This window comes from Watersipora subatra, chromosome 4 (genome assembly GCF_963576615.1).
Source record: "Watersipora subatra chromosome 4, tzWatSuba1.1, whole genome shotgun sequence".
Taxonomy (NCBI): domain Eukaryota; kingdom Metazoa; phylum Bryozoa; class Gymnolaemata; order Cheilostomatida; family Watersiporidae; genus Watersipora; species Watersipora subatra.
Genome location: NC_088711.1, coordinates 59123280 through 59140216, shown reverse-complemented (window position 1 = coordinate 59140216; position 16937 = coordinate 59123280).

The window sequence follows — 16937 nt, the reverse complement described above, 5'->3', positions numbered from 1 at the left end:
ATCATTAGAATAGTTGAACCCATATTCTCTGTGCTTCTTCTGCATGCCTGAGAACCTCTCGAGACACACTTAGCAGTCTGAGAACCTCTCGAGACACACTTAGCAGCCTGAGAACCTCTCGAGACACACTTAACAGCCTGTGAACATCTCGAGACACACTTAACAGCCTGCGAACATCTCGAGACACACTCAACAGCCTGAGAACCTCTCGAGACACACTCAACAGCCTGAGAACCTTTCGAGACACACTCAACAGCCTGAGAACCTCTCGATACACACTTAACAGCCTTACAAAAGTTTAGAATAATTTTTAGCGTTTAAAGATGAATCTGCACAAAATTGTAGCAGATGTCATCAGAAAGAATCGTTATTTTTCTATCATTTGCTATTTTTTATGTTTGAGGTGATCTAACTGGCAGGATGCTCCACGATAAAATTGACAAAACTAGATTCCATGTAAAACGCTCAGATCAAGCAAAATTGTGATTAGGACGTCTATAATTGCAAAAAGACCAACAGAATAGAGACACGTAACGCTTCAACTGGAACACAATAGCCGATATCAACTATTGCAACAATAAAAACAAGCAACATCATTTCGCACGTATTTTTCTTCTGAGCTTTTTAACCACAATTATGTCAGTTTTTTCAATAAAATCTATTAAAATTTTGTGCAAGTTTATCTTTAACTTGCACAAAATGTTGACATCAGACATCGTGTGAAAATACACTAGGAACCCATTTTGGTCTTTTAGTGATACGAGAACTTCTTTACCAAATTTCCTCACTGAACCCGAGTTAGGCAGTTGCCTGTCAGTGTGTATCAGATGCTGCTACACTAAAGACCTATGACTCAACCCAGCCGGACCGAGAGAACAACTCCAGCTGAACCAAACCGGCCAAAGGCCAGTCAGAAGAAGTATAACCATCTGGCCCTCTGATAAGAGTGGCTAGCCTTCAAGTATATAAGAATGCATAAGAGCCCCACCAAAAGCACATCATCAGGACATCACTCTGGCAATATTGCTCCTCATATTGTAATACACTCTGCATGTGCTTCATTAAATAAATTCATTCTCTCAACTCAAAGTGGTTGGTTCTCTTAAGTGTGAAGGAGTAAAGAGTTGCAACGGATCCTTTAGAACTGCGCATACTAATCTGTATGAGCTGGTTTGGCAGCAAGGACAGCTTAAGGTTACAGAGCCATCTAGTTACTGATTGGTATTTTTAGGCATTTTCGACGAATGAGGTTGCATGAAAGTGTAAACATAAGAACATCATGTTCAGCTACGTCCCATTTGAGCCAATTTTGAAAGGGATTTCAACCTACGGTGTTTTTGTGATGGCTGCCATTAACTGTTCATTTTGAGCTTTTAAGAGCTTGTAATCACATTTCCACAAATTTTCACCTACAACACCGCAGATTAAGACATGGTGAATCTTCTGATACCAAATAACTCTAATGTGAATTTTCTTGCAAGTCAACCTCTAAAGACCCTTCCTGTTGTTGACTGTGGCCTTTTTCAGGCATTTAACTTTAGTCCGCTGTTCACAAGTTTATAAGGCTCTCTTAACCACTGTGCCACGAATCCTCTATACGTGAAGGTTAGAACATCTATACTTTTTCACTCTCTTGTCTTTCGTAGCAGCCAATATTTTCGGTTTCTCTGTTTATATATTCAATGGTGTGCTTGTAGGTGGTTGTTGAAGACTGCATATCAGAGAAATATTTTCGCTTCAGCAGTCAACATACAGGTTGTCTTAAAAAATCTAACAAGGCAGTCAATTCAGGTAAGTTGTCTGTAGCTGTAGATAAAAAATATCTATCTAAGATTTATTTATGGGTGTAAATTTCAGTGACACAAAATAGTTGTATATCTTTTTGTTTGAAGTTGAAAAGTTCGAAACTGTTTTTAACTCTCTCACTCTCTAAGTACCATGTCCTGTGAGGACATAGGCAATCATGGTTCTTCCCATTTCCTATAGCCATGGCTGTTCTTGGCAGGTGTCAACAGTGGTTTACCATTTCCTTCTGTTGGGTGGTTTTACTGAGACACTATTTTTAGTTATCTGACTGTTGTTTTGCTGTATGCCCTCCATCTTATGTCATGTTTCGTTTTGAGTCCAGCAACGCTGTTAGCCACACTCCTCATCCAAGTTGGGATGCCAAAATGAGAGCCGGTTTAACCACTGTTGTCACCATTGACCTACAGCTGCTCTCTGTTTTTAAACTATCCTATCTAAATTGTTCATTGATATCATAGTTGCAGATAATTTAAGCAAAGTATTGAATCAGATATTTTACTTAAAACGCTGAAATATTTTGAAGGTAACAAGTCTATACTAGGATAAACAGTCAAAATGTTTATACTATTAGATTAGGTGTAAATAGCCTATGCCCTATTTTAAGCTACATGTAAAAGGTTTAATATTTTTCAGGGATCTCTGCTCAAGACCAGGAACTCATTTTAACCAAGCACAATGAGTTTCGAGCAAGAGAAAATGCTACAAACATGCAGAAAATGGTAAGTTCTGAAAATCTTTGTTGTTTCATTCTCATGTTTGTTGACATAACTTTCAATTAACATAATTTCATTCAGAACCTCAACATTTAGGAATTTTTGTACACGGCCATGATAATTAGCTGCTAAGAACCTGAACTGCTTTGACAGTTCAGATTCAACAATGGCCGCAAGCCCTTCAGTATGATGGATCTGGTCAGTAACTACTGGCATGTGTCTTTAGATGCACTGACACATAGATAAAATTCAGCGTTTGCAGCCCGTTGCGGTTTGTGAAAGTAAATGTGGTCTTGCCATTTGAACTTAGTTTTGTCTCAGCTGCTTTCCAGAAGCTGATGGAGTGAGTGTTGCACTGCTTGCAGCGGCAAGCACTGCTACTCTTCTTAGATGATATCATAGTCATTGCACCAGACTTTGACTCCCACCTGCCGGCTCAAGCACAAGCCAGCCAAGTTCAGGCTTTTCCAGTCACAAGCATAATTCCTGGGCCATGTGGTAACCAAGAAAGGTGTAGCTACTAAAATGAGAAAACAAGAGCGGTGCGAGAATGGCTGACCTCTAGGGGCTCAGGGAGCTGAAGGGCTTTCTGGGCACAGCAGAATACTACTGGCAGTATAATCCAAGCTTTGCTATCACGACATATTCTTTGCACAGGTTGAAAAAAATGTGAAAATTGGATAGGAAAGGAGGAAAAGCAGGCTGCTTTTGATCATACATGTATCATACACTCAGTCAGTTCATTTGATCTAGAACAATGTGGGCTAACAGTTATATGACTGACATCATAAGCATCATTAAAATATTTTAATTCAAGTGAGCTAAAGTATGATGCATTGTCTGATACCAAGGTTTCAGGCTTGCCAAAGTTCAAGAACTGTTGTTTTAGCAATTCAATTATCTGCTTGGATGTAGAACTTTCTATCTACAGTAACCAAGTATTCGATGCCTGCTAGCTAGAAAATGTCGATGTTGACTGTTTGCATAGAGTAGTCAAGAATTTCATAAGGTTCAAGTGCGGCCTTATTGTTTGCTTTGGCATTCTCTTTGCATGCCTCACAAGCATCAACTAAATCTGTAATATTGCCAACATAGCTTGGCCAGTAAACTGAACTTTTAGCTCTTTCAATGCACTTTTTTGGGGCTTGCGCAACATTAGCTGGGCTACAGCGCACCTATGGCTCCATCATCATTATCTCGTGCTCAGGTTGAGTGAATTTTGCTATACTCTTTTCATTTTCTCACTAATTTGTAATTAACCTGATATATTTACTAATACGCAGTTTATTTTTCTGTATTGTTTCTGTTGATGAAAATACACACACGCACGCACGCACGCACGCACGCACGCACACACACACACACACACTTAGAAGTTCCAAGGTGGCCATTGTATATGGCATTGATAGTGGTTCACCTGAGAGATATTGGTACCACTAACTGACTGCCTTTTAGCACAATATCATTATGTACACTCAAGTGTTGTATCACATTCCAAAATGGTTTTACGGGTTCTAAACATGGCCAGCCATTTACTATGTATGATTTGGGTGTTTCTAAAGTAGGATCGTCTATGGTGGCTTTGATAAAGCTTTCATCGGTGTGTTTGGTTTGACAAAATTCCAGTGGTTATATCATTTGCTCATAATACCTACTAAGTTTGCACTGTCTGGGCAGTAGCCACCGAGGTAAACCCTACTCAAAGCATCAGCAATAAACATCATGCTGCCAGGTTTGTAAATCAGGACATAGTCATACAGTTGAGTTTGAAGTCTCATTCTGTGTAACCTAGGTGTGAGGGTCGCTCAACCCTTTTTTCTTGATGCCAAGAAATAGTAAATGATCAGTTTCCACTACTATTTTCTGACCATAAATCTATTGATGAAACCTAGTTAACCCATGTTTTACAGCTAGAAATTATTTTTCTATTTGTACGTAGGCTTTCTGGGCACTAGTTAAGTTACAACTTGCAAATTCAACTGGCTGACTATTTTGCAGAATAGTTGCTCCTATACCATTTTGTGAGCTATAAACACTTCATGTGATTAGTTAATTAGAATCAAACATTTTGAGTAACTGACCGCTACTAAGTAATGACTTTGACTGTTCAAGTGAATTTTATAGTTCAGTTCTCCAAGACCACTGAACATCTCTTTTACCAGATTCCTAAGGGGAGCTGTAACTTCAGCCAAACTGAAGCAATATTTGCTCAAGTATGTGGCCATGCCTAAAAACCTACTCAAATTCTCTGGGCACTTAGGATGGGCATATCAATAATAGCTTTGGTTTTAATGAATTTCTCAAACTAAATGGAACCCTCCTAGAGCTCTGTGCTACTGGTTTGCTACCCTTCTTGAGTGTCAAGGTATACATGCTAGGTAATTTGCAAAATCCTTCAAAAATGTCAGTAAAATCAGATGCAACAGAATTATTGGCTACAGCACATGCAGCTTCTACTAAAATTATAGTGATACAGCTAGAGAGGCCCAAAATGGTTGTCTCTCCTTGCTCAATAATTATAAAATTATGTATGGTAAAAGTATGCCTGTGTTCAAGCATGAGCACTACTTTTCCTTCTACCGTGAGTGTGTGTCTACTGAATGAAGTTAATGCTTGGCTATGCTTCTCTATTTTAGTATTGCTAAAGCCAAGCTATCGTAAATTGATTTGGGCATTACGTTACAAGTGGCACCAGTGGGTACTTTAATTTTGAGTTTATTGACCTCATAGTTAGCTATTATATATACTATTATTTAGTGTTTGACTGACTTTTTTACTTCATGTAGCTTGCCAGAGTTAGTGAGAGTTGTGTTTCCTGAAGGCGTCGACTTGCATACTCTGCTAAAATGTCCTTTCTTGTGGCAACTTTTGCAGAATTTGTCGTATGCTGGACATTTTCTAGCCAAGTGTGACACCACAGCATTGCAATTAGTTACTATCCTCTGTTGCTAGCCACAATATGGTTACTGACCAATTGATAGGCCTGAGCTGCCTGTTTGTTGCACATCAATGGTGTGCGCCTTGGCAATTAGTTCTGTATTTTTCTGGTTCTGTACATCTTGTAACCATTCATGTACTGCTTTGTTGCCCCAAACCTTTGACAAACTTCGATGCACTTAGCTAAAGTAAGCTGTTCTGTTACGTTAGACAGCTCACCTCTTACTGGCTCTGATCTAAAACCAATCACAATTCTGTCTCTCAGAGCTTTATGTTTCTTTGCCTCATGAAAGTTGCATGCTGTGACTATGCTTCTGACTAAGAATAAAAACCCATCAGACGGTTCGTCTGTCTGTTGTACCCGACCATAAAACCTGTACCGTTCACACTCTTCTTTGACTTTGACAGCGAAGTAACTAGTAAATGCAGCTTTGACAGGTTTTATCTTTTTTTTGTTAGTCACTGATAAGTTAAATGTCTACAGTAGCTCCTGACCTTCGGCTCCAAGGATTGTGAGTAGAGTAGCCACCTGCACACTCTCTTCTTTAGCATTATTTTCTGTTGCTGTCAAATAAAAGTCAAAGTGCTCCAACCACGCTGTCAAATTCCTCCTAGCGTCACTCAGAATTGAACAGAGTACCCTGCCAAGAAATTTGAAGATGGCCGGAGAGAACCGCTATCAGCCATGTCCATAAAGCATGGACTCCTCACTGTATAGTAGACGTGGTCCCAAAGTCCTGACACCATGTTAAGTTGTTTGCAGTAAGTATTAGTCATTGCAATATATGAGACAGTTGAGAGTTCAGGATGTATACCTTTGTATGTTTGACTGACTAAACAACAAATGAACAGAAAATAGTAACAGCTATAAAGGATAATAACAGAACAATAGACTAGCTATACAGGATAATGACTAGCAGTATTAGTCACACAAATATTTAAAATATAGTTCTCGCAGATTGCAACATGGGATCACATGTGATTACGACAGCCTAACATAGTCTGGGGGCCATAGGGCATTGTCGTGTCAACAGGAGGCAAAAGATAGGGTCTATGGTAGCTTAATACTTTTAGCATGTTTCTAACCTAGTCATTGTTAATCTAATCTCTTACTGCTATTTTAGTTGATAAGCTAGGAGTAATTGGCCATTAAATGGTGAGTAATAACACAAAAATAATAAAAAATTTACCTGCCGTGTGCAGTCTGTCAAACCAGCTTACCAGAGCTGTAGATCTACATTTACATCATGTTGTGGTAGGGGGTATTAATTTACCCCAATAGCAATTAGGTTTGTAGTCTGTTTCCGGTCAGGCCCAGTGAATGGTCAGCATTGGTAGTAATAGTCCAAAACTTCAATTCACTATTTATACTGATTTCCAAAGCTAGCTATGATGGATTGCATAATTCGCTATAATCAAATACCACATTCTAATGAATAAAGAGTTGTTTAATGAACTAACACGCTCAACACTGCATCTTTATGGTCAGCCTGAATCTACAAGTCTAACCGATGTCAGATACAGTTTGTTCTCATCAAGGGCATCTTATGAAAAAAATCCTCCATCAAGAGGTTTTTCTCCGTCAGCATTTAATTAGGGTCAATTATCAAGCAGCAACAGTTTGTCTAATGAACAAGTTGCCTATGCAAAAAGAGTTTGCACAAGTCTATGTGGCTGTGTTGGCTGCAACAATGAAACGAACGACGGATTGAGGATGGTAATCAATTAGACGGTGATGATGAGCTTTAAGATTAAATGTAATAATTTTATTAAATATACTTTGCAATACTGAAAGTTGCAATTGAAAATTAAAACTTTTTGACGTATCATGACATCCAGACTGTGTACCTTGGTAAGCAAGCTATATCATATAATAATCATACAATGTACCAAGATACACATACAAAGTCCTACGATATCAATTAATTAATCATCCAGAAAGTTAGTTGTCATCGGACATACTGCAACAATATTGTGTACAATAAATGTAAAATTAAGCAAAAGAATTTGCATATATTAAATGCCAATTAAATAAAAAATAAATAGCATGTACCAACAAAAAGTACTAAAAGAAACATAATAATTATTTTATGCTTTCCACACGTTGCCCAGCAATATAATAATTTCATTTAAAAAATGAAACATTATTTGCTAGTTGTTCTGTGTCACAACCAGTGTACCCAATCTGTAGCCCATCAATCAGTAGCTGTACAGGTCCCATTGTGAAAAGTATGAAGAGGGTTCCTGGCAAACCAGTAGCTAAGATGACGGCAAGAAATGTCTGTCATATTGAGTCTCTGGCAGTTAACTACAAAGTAAAGAATCCCATCCATTACAGACAATGAGTTCAAAATACAAAATTATCATATAGACATATAAGAGGTTACGTTTATGGTGCAATATTTATCTATCATGACCTATCAGAAAAACCAGTCTATTAAAGCATGTAGCTATAAATTTAAAACTTAAAAATAGGAAGAGGTACAGGACTGATTTAGATGTGTAGGCAATGTGCATAGCCCTACATGGAAAGAATAGATGGGCACCCTTTAGCTCTTGCCACAACAATATTTAGTTAAATCATATATCGCATACTTCTGTAAGGTAATAATTGATATGTGAACACAATAACAATACTATATAACGCAATAAAATAAAATACAATGAAAAATGTATCAATAAATAATATTGCACAACATAATGCAACACATATTTGCAACGCAGTTCAATACAATATAACTTAATACAGTTATTATAATATGATACACCAGAATGTAATGTAATAACACAACAATACAGTATAAGTTCTGCATGACACAGTATAGTAATTTAAAATTAACCAAGCCATCAGTTAAACAATAATCATGGAATTGCATGAAGGTACTACATTTTGTGTTGAAAGTGGTTTGATATTTCAAAGAGCAATACGATCTCCCATTTCAGAAATAGGTGAGCTAAGTCTTAATAATGATCAGCAGAAGCATGCTATATAACAAATAGTCCAATATTACTGGTTTATTAAAAAAATATGCAATAGGTATTCTATTTATGAAACCCAATAATGTAAGTAGCTGATAATGTTATGTTAAAAATTATGTTATGTGCTGTCGTCTTCGCCTAAAAAAATTAAACAAATTGAGTTAAGCTATTGAGTGTCTAAAGACACAGCAACAATACCTATGACAGAGAGCAGTTATTGTATAGTTTAAAACCAATATGTAAAATATGGCCTGAGAAGTTTGACAGTGATTAATTATAATCAACACCTATCACTTATTGATCCAGCTGACTACAGTAAACACCAACAAACAATACTCAAGCAAGAAGCCGCTTTATTTAGAAAATACAGGATTAGGTGAAGGAAAAGCAAGATTTTCAATGAAGCAATGCATTCAATCCGAGATTGATGAATCGTTAGATTACTAATCGAAGTATTAAATAAATGAGTTTGATATGATCTTACTTTAGGTTCTTCAGGGGTTTGAGATTCTTTGCAACTTGAAAAGCTCTTTGTTATTTCAACTCACTAGCAATCTTCGTCAAGTATTCAGTGTGGCTACCGTGGTATTTGCATAAGACAAACACTGCATGTTGCTACGATGACTTTAAATGGTTTGCTATAGACCTCTCTGACTGTTTGTAGATGGTGCTCCACATCTCATGATAAACTTTACATTATCGGCTTTTTCCGTTAGTAAGGCTTGTTTGTTGAGTTATTGCTCAATGATGCCATGTTTTTGTTTGATTGATTGTCAATATTCGGATTAATAATGTGAATTAACAAACAAAATTGCTCATTGCTCTATTATTCGTAATGAAGAGATAAAGCATGTTTACAGAACATCCAGTTACAAAAAAAACATAGTTTATAATGTGTAATAAAAGGAGCAAGTATCGCATGTCTATGCTACGCACATAGCTAAAATAAACATATAAGTATTTATTTTCTTCTCTTGATTACTACTGGGATGGGCAGACAACTCAAATTTAGGATGGCACACTCAACACCCCCTCTCCATCCTAAGTCGATGTATACTTTCACAATGTTTTTGTACTCTCAATGGCTTTATCAAAACATCTGCTAGGTTGTCATTAGAGCATACATATTCGTATCCCACTTCAGTCTGCTCCTTGACGAAATGGTATTTAATGTCTACATGCTTCGAAAGTTTACGTTGAGCTTTCGCCTGTGATGTAAGTGCGCTTGCACCTTGGTTGTCAATATATATATATATTTATTTATATATATATATTTATATATATATATATAATGTTAAGTGTGTGCTGAGGTCAGACATCACAAACATAGACATCACAAACTGCTTTAGGTAAAGCATTTCCTTTGTTGTCTCCGTTAAAGCCATGTACTCAACTTCGCAGGTGGACAGAGCAACAGTAGGTTGCTTCTTGGTGTTCCAGTTTATAGGGCTTGCCCTACTGCCGACAGTGAATAGGTATTCAGTAGTAGAAAGTCTGTCATCAAGATCGTTTGCCCAATCCGCATCGGCATATTGTATCAACTCGCTGCACTCGCTTTTCACAAATTTTAGGCTATATGATTGTATTCTTTTCAAATACCTAAAACAGGTTTGAGTGCGGCTATATGTGACTTATCGTAGTTCCGGAGGAATTGTGAAAGCTTTAAAGTGATTCAGCTGATATCTGATCTAGTCTCTGTCATCAGGTATATAAGGCCTCCTGCTGCCTCCCTATATGGGTGCAATGCGCTTGTGTCTGCTTTAGGTTTAAGTAATGATAGCTTTGGTACAGTGGGTGTGCTGACTGAATTGCAGTCTGACATGTTTAACTTACTAAGCATGTTTTTGACATAGCGTTCCTGGCTCATTATAAATCCGTCATCGGTTTTCATAAAGTCAATGCCTAGAAACTATCTGAGTTCACCACAATCATCCTTTCTGAATGCTTTTGTTAGTGTCTGTTTAAAGATATGATGGCTCCAAATTTTAGTTGATTTTAAAAGAATTTGTTTGTCCATCAGTTGATAGGTTTTTTGTTGTGTTAGGCGATCTCATTTTCAAGATATTTGAAGATTAAAATTGAAAAGATTGATTGCAGTAAAAAACTCAGGCCAAAAAGCATGCTCCGACTTGCCCGAAATGATGTAACGAGTGATACAACCTGTCTCTATCTCTCGTATTCACATCGGCTATTGTGATAAAAGTTTAGTCCTACTCGGCTCTATTGGCATATATTTTATTTTGTATTTGCTCATGCTGGCTAGAATAAAATTTTTAATCCAGCTACAGATACATTATTATGAATGTCTCAAACGCCTCAAATAAGGGAAATTAAAAACTTGTCATATTAGCTTCCTCTAAATGCTGTGTAAACATCTTATTACCAACTACCAATTCTACCGGTCTATGGTACTTATTTCATGCAAACTTTGTAGAATAAGGTCTTTGTATTGGCGCAGTTCTGTCGCTACCCACACCGGAAACTGGTTATTAAGTAAAACAAGCAAGCTGCGTCTTTGAAAAGAATATGTGAAGAAACCAACTGCATCCATAAAAAGTCATGCACATTGTATAGTCAATGTTGTCAAGTCATTATTGGTATCAATTTGTAAAAAAGATTCACTGGTCACATTTGATTAGTTGATTCAAGTACATACTAAACGAATGGTCGAGCTATGCAAAAGTACCTGTCAATACAGCTCTGATTACACTTCATAAATCAATCTATCAGACAAGATTTCAGAATAGGTGGCAACGGGGCTATGATGTATTCAATGTTTTGCAAATCATGTTTTGCATTATCTTTAACAATATTTTTTTTTTACTATATAATTTTTACAAGTCAAAAAATTTTCATCTCGGCATTAAACTTTTATTAAAACTATCCATCCAAGTTAAGGCCACTCACATAGTTTCAGATCATGCAATAAGACAAATTCATCTCCTGCAGCAAACTCAAACAAAACATATCAGGGTTTGTGCAGCACACATTCAAGTCTCTCTTTCCCACTTATGGCAGTTTCCACACTGACAAAGCTGCTTCGCTGGTTGGACCACATAAACATCCTGTAATCAATAAAACAAGTGCAATAAATATATGTCATTCATAGATACGTCATTTTAACGCGTATCTACTAGAAGCTTTCAAATTGAGAGTTAGATAGATTGCGGGTGTAATTTTAAAAATGAATATACATGTACGTTTAACAAAAGCATAAGTACGCCAAGCCAATGATTTGAAGCTTCAGTTCTGGAAGTGAAAGATGTGCATTGATCAATCAATTTTCCTCACGTTCTACAAGTGAAAAGTGAACATCTAAAGCAGGACGGACAACGTGTGGCCCGCGGGCCGCATGTGGCCCTTTGCCATTTATTGTGCGACCCTTCCACCCCTCCCAGTAATTTTGCATATATAGATGCGTTTGAATGAGTACAATGCACTAAATATAAAAAATGCTACATAGTGGTGAGATTTTGTTGAAAGCAAAGTGTAGTGTCCCTCACATCAACTAGAATCTTCAGTTGGCTTTAAACTTTAGCAGAGTAGTCATAGATAGTGTTATATAACGTACATACATGTACTTACTGAAAAGACGCCATCTATTTATCATTCAATCCGTGATCTGTGATATTTCTATACATGTATTTAGATCACAGTTACAGGTTTGTTTTACACATAGCATACACTGCAATAATGTAGTTGTTTACAAATAGCCATTCCCTTTCAATGATTGGTTGTTTGTTCTTGCCTGTTATTGGTCAATTTACTTTAACAGTTACCTAACTGTTGATTAATAATTAAGTGCTGTCTAGTCATCATGGCTACTAAAAGAAAAAGAACTGTGGCTGAAGAAAACAAAAAATTCAATACTGAATGGCAGGATAAATACTTGTTTACATCAGTACATAACAAGACCGTATGTTTAATCTGCCAGAATTCAGCAGCTCAAACCAAGGAATACAACATTAGAAGACATTTTGAAACAAATCATGGTGAAAAGTATGGCAGATACAACACAGAGAAGAAAAGGCAACTTGCAGAAAAGTTGACAAAAAGCCTGAAAGCGCAGCAGCAAGTGTTAACTCAATCACGTGAGGTTGACATTGCCAATACTATAGTGAGCTTTGAGATTGCAAAGATTCTCACCGAACACCAAAAGACATTTTCTGATGGTGAAATAGTAAAAGAGTGCTTTCTGAAACTTGCTGAAGTTAAGTGCTCACAAATGCTAAAAAGTGTTTCAGATGTATCTCTTTCACGCCACACAATAGTCAGACGAGTAGAAGATATGGGCTCAGACATAGCATATCAATTAAAGGTGAAACTAGGTGATATTGAATGCTATGATGAGCTGGGTGATATTGAATGCTATACTTGCATTTGATGAGAGTACAGTAATCAGGGATACAGCACAGCTGGCTGTATTTATTCGAGCTGTAGATAAGGATTTCAATGTAACTCAGGAACTTCTCGACTTAAACTCGTTGAAAGGCACTACAAGAGGTGTAGATATATTTGAAGGTGTTCAAGCGTCACTACAGACAACGGGAATTGAGGACTTCAGCAAATGTGTCTCACTGTGTACAGATGGTGCACCATCCATGATAGGGTGTCACAATGGTCTTATAGCTAAAGTACGTGAGCTCCAGCCAGATGTTATTGCAGTTCATTGCATGATACACCAGGAGAACCTGAGCGCAAAAATTATCAATATGGATCATGTCAACTCAGTAGTAGTAAAAACAATAAATTACATACGCTCATGAGAACTAAACCACAGAGTTTCAGGAGTTCTTGAGACACCTGGACAGCCAGTCTGAGAATGTTGTTTATTTTACAGAGGTTTGCTGGCTTAGCAGAGCATCAACATTGCAACGTTTCTGGCTATTACTAGATGAGACCATTTTATTTCTGAAGTTGAAATGAAAGGAGCCTCAAGAACTGTGTAATCCTTTCTGGCCAATGGACTTCGCGTTCTTAAATGATATCTCTCAAAAATTATCTCAACTCAACGTGAGGCTTCAAGGACAAGACAAGTTGGTACATGACTTGTTTAAGCAACTCCGAACATTTGAAAGAGATCTTCAGCTCTATGAGCAAAGTCTGTTGAACTGACAATCTGGCACTGTATGCTAGACATGTGATAAATAGTATATTCACTATTAATTAGGAATTATGCTCTCGGTACGGAGTAGGCAACTCCAATCTATTCATGTATTACGATTGTGTGAATCACATTTCTGTTTCCTGTTTCTGTTCGGCAATGCTTTGTACTTGTTGCTAAAAATAAATCATCAGAATTAATCTGCTTACATCGGCCTATTATGGCCACCAGCTCAACAGGTTATGGGCCCAGTGCTAGAAGCAGACTATATTTTGATGGAAATCAGCAATCATACACAATATGGGAAACGAGATTCATCAATTATCTCTACACACAGGATAGGGCAGTATACAAAGCCATATTACCTAAAGGAGACGATGATGATGATAGTGATTTTCCTACCAAGAACAGAACAGCATATGCAGAACTGGTTCAAGTTCTGGATGAGAGATCATTACAATTAATTATGAATGATGCCAAAGACAATGGCAGAGATGCTCTCAAAGTACTAAGACAACATTACGCGTCTATAGAAAAGCCGCGAGTATTAACACTATATGAAGAACTTACAACCTTACGTATGCACGATAACGAGGATATTACTGACTTTATTATCAGAGCTGAGCGTGCAGCTACAGGCTTGAGAAGTGCAAAGGAAACCATTTCCGACAATCTCATCATTGCTATGATACTAAAAGGTTTACCAGAAGCATATAAGCCATTTGTGGTCATACACACACAGCTAGACAAAGCAAAGTCTTTATCAGACTTCAAAGCTGCCGTCCACAACTATGCTAATACCGAAGCAATGCGTCTTGCATCACAAACAGCATCTGCACTAGCGACTCGATCTACAATAAGAAAACAACAACCGTGTGCTACTGCCAATGCCACTACTACACAACCAAGATGTATGGCATGTGGTAAGTCCAATCACACTTCATCTGAATGCCGTTCTAAGTCTAAACTGAAATGTACCTTCTGGCTAAGGCAGGGACATATTGAAAAGGTATGTCGTACCAAAGAACGAGCCCATAAAACAGGTTCTAACTCAACTGCAAATACTGCTACAGAATCAACCGAATTCTCATTCACCATCAGCGCAGATGACACTGAATACGCCAACACAATATATCACAATGACAATAAACTATTAGTAGACTGTGGGGCCACATGCCACATGGTCAACAACTCCAGCCATTTTGTATCTTACGATAGAAGTTTCGACCCGAAGCGACATTTCATACAAATGGCAGATGGACACAAGACAAATGAATTGGTGACAGCCAAAGGTAAAGCTAAATTTACCATAATCGATTCTAAAGGCAGGCAACATAATGTGACACTAAATGATGCACTACTAGCCCCTGAGTTTCCAGTTAGTTTGTTTTCGGTGCAATCTGCTGTGCAAACTGGTGCGGAAATAACATTTGCGAAAGATAACACCAAACTCACAGCTAACGGTACAGATTTCGACATAGCCCAACACGGTAAACTGTACTACTTACACACTGTATCCGATACGCCATCAACTATCAACACCGCTGACGAATCAGCCAATGTTACGAAGTCACTAGATGAATGGCATGTAGCCCTAGGACACTTAAACCACGAAGATGTTCTCAACCTACAAAAAGTAACACTTGGTATGAAAGTAAGCCAAACTACATCAACTCCAACATGTACTACATGCACCACTAACAAAATGACACGTCTACCAAAGTCACATGACAATCCTCCTATCTATGCTACAAAACCTCTAGAGCGTGTACACTCAGACCTATGTGGTCCCATATCACCATCTTCTAGAGAAGGACATCATTATATCATGAACTTTATTGACGAATATTCAAGCATGATATTTATCTATCTACTACGAGCTAAAAGTGAAGCACACATTGCGCTACAACAGTTTCTCGCAGACATTGCACCTATTGGAAAGGTAAAGGAACTACACAGTGACAATGGAGGTGAGTACATGTCTGACTCATTCAAGAAGATACTGTTATCAAATAGTATTAAACACACAACTACGGCACCCCATACTCCATATCAGAATGGAAAATCCGAGAGGTCTTGGCGTTCGCTACTAGAAATGTCAAGATGCTTGTTAGCGGATACAGAGCTTCCTAAAAGCTACTGGTCCTACGCTGTGCGACATGCTCAATATCTGAGAAACAGGAGCTATCAAAGACGCACTAAGTCTACAGCCTACGAGTTATTTACTAACGCAAAACCCGACATGTCAAAACTTCATAATTTTGGTTCCCCTTGTACCCACCACATTGACGGATACAAACAAAAGCTAGATAAACGTGGGAATGTAGGAATATACTTAGGTGTCAATCTGCAAAACCATGGATATTATGTACTCAGTGACAACAAAGTCATCACGACGCGTAATGTCACTATACATGATAACAGCTCCCGAAACCATGAAATGCCTGAGGTAGATCCGTGTAGCATGCCTCTCCGTGGTACAAGTCAAGCCATAACAAGGGACAATGATTCTGGTACCATGCCTTCGGACCAGGAACCTGAGCCAGTGAACCAGCCAGTAACACTACAGCAAGCTGACCATAGTACTGAGCAGACAACTTCCATTCATGTAGCTACCAGACCACGTAGAGAGAGGAAAACTCCACCTTATCTATCTGATTATTATCTGTCAGCAACTGATTATGCATACACTACAAACCTGGTTCCTCTCATACCAACGACTTATGAAGAGGCAATCAAATCTGATAACTCTACTCAGTGGAAAGCTGCAATGGACGCTGAAATATCTACACTGCAAGCTAATGATACATGGACCATAAAACCTCTTCCTGTCAATCGTGAGGAGACCAAAGGCCGCTGGGTGTACACCATTAAACAAAGTAGTCAACCAGACAAGATACAGTACAAAGCAAGGTATGTGGCCCGAGGCTATTCACAGATAAAGGGTATAGACTATGACGAGACTTATTCGCCTACTACTAGGTTCACATCTATTCGAACTCTACTACAGAAAGCTGTAAATGAGAACTTACACCTACATCAACTTGATGTAAAGGGTGCATACTTAAATGCTCTTATAGACAAAGATATCTATGTACAGCAGCCTCCTGGATATGAGCAAGTGGATGCCAGAAACACACATCTCACATGTCATCTAAACAAGTCACTATATGGACTAAAACAGAGTGGCAGGAACTGGCACACCACGCTAACCGACTATCTGAAATCTATAGGCTACGCTGCCAATGATATTGATCCATGTTTATACACTAAACAAGATGGAGATGATCAGATAATCATTTTATTCTGGGTAGACGACATCATAGTTGGAAGCAACCGCCAAGAGCTGATAACTACCACAAAGCAATCCCTACATGACAAGTTTAGAATGGATGACC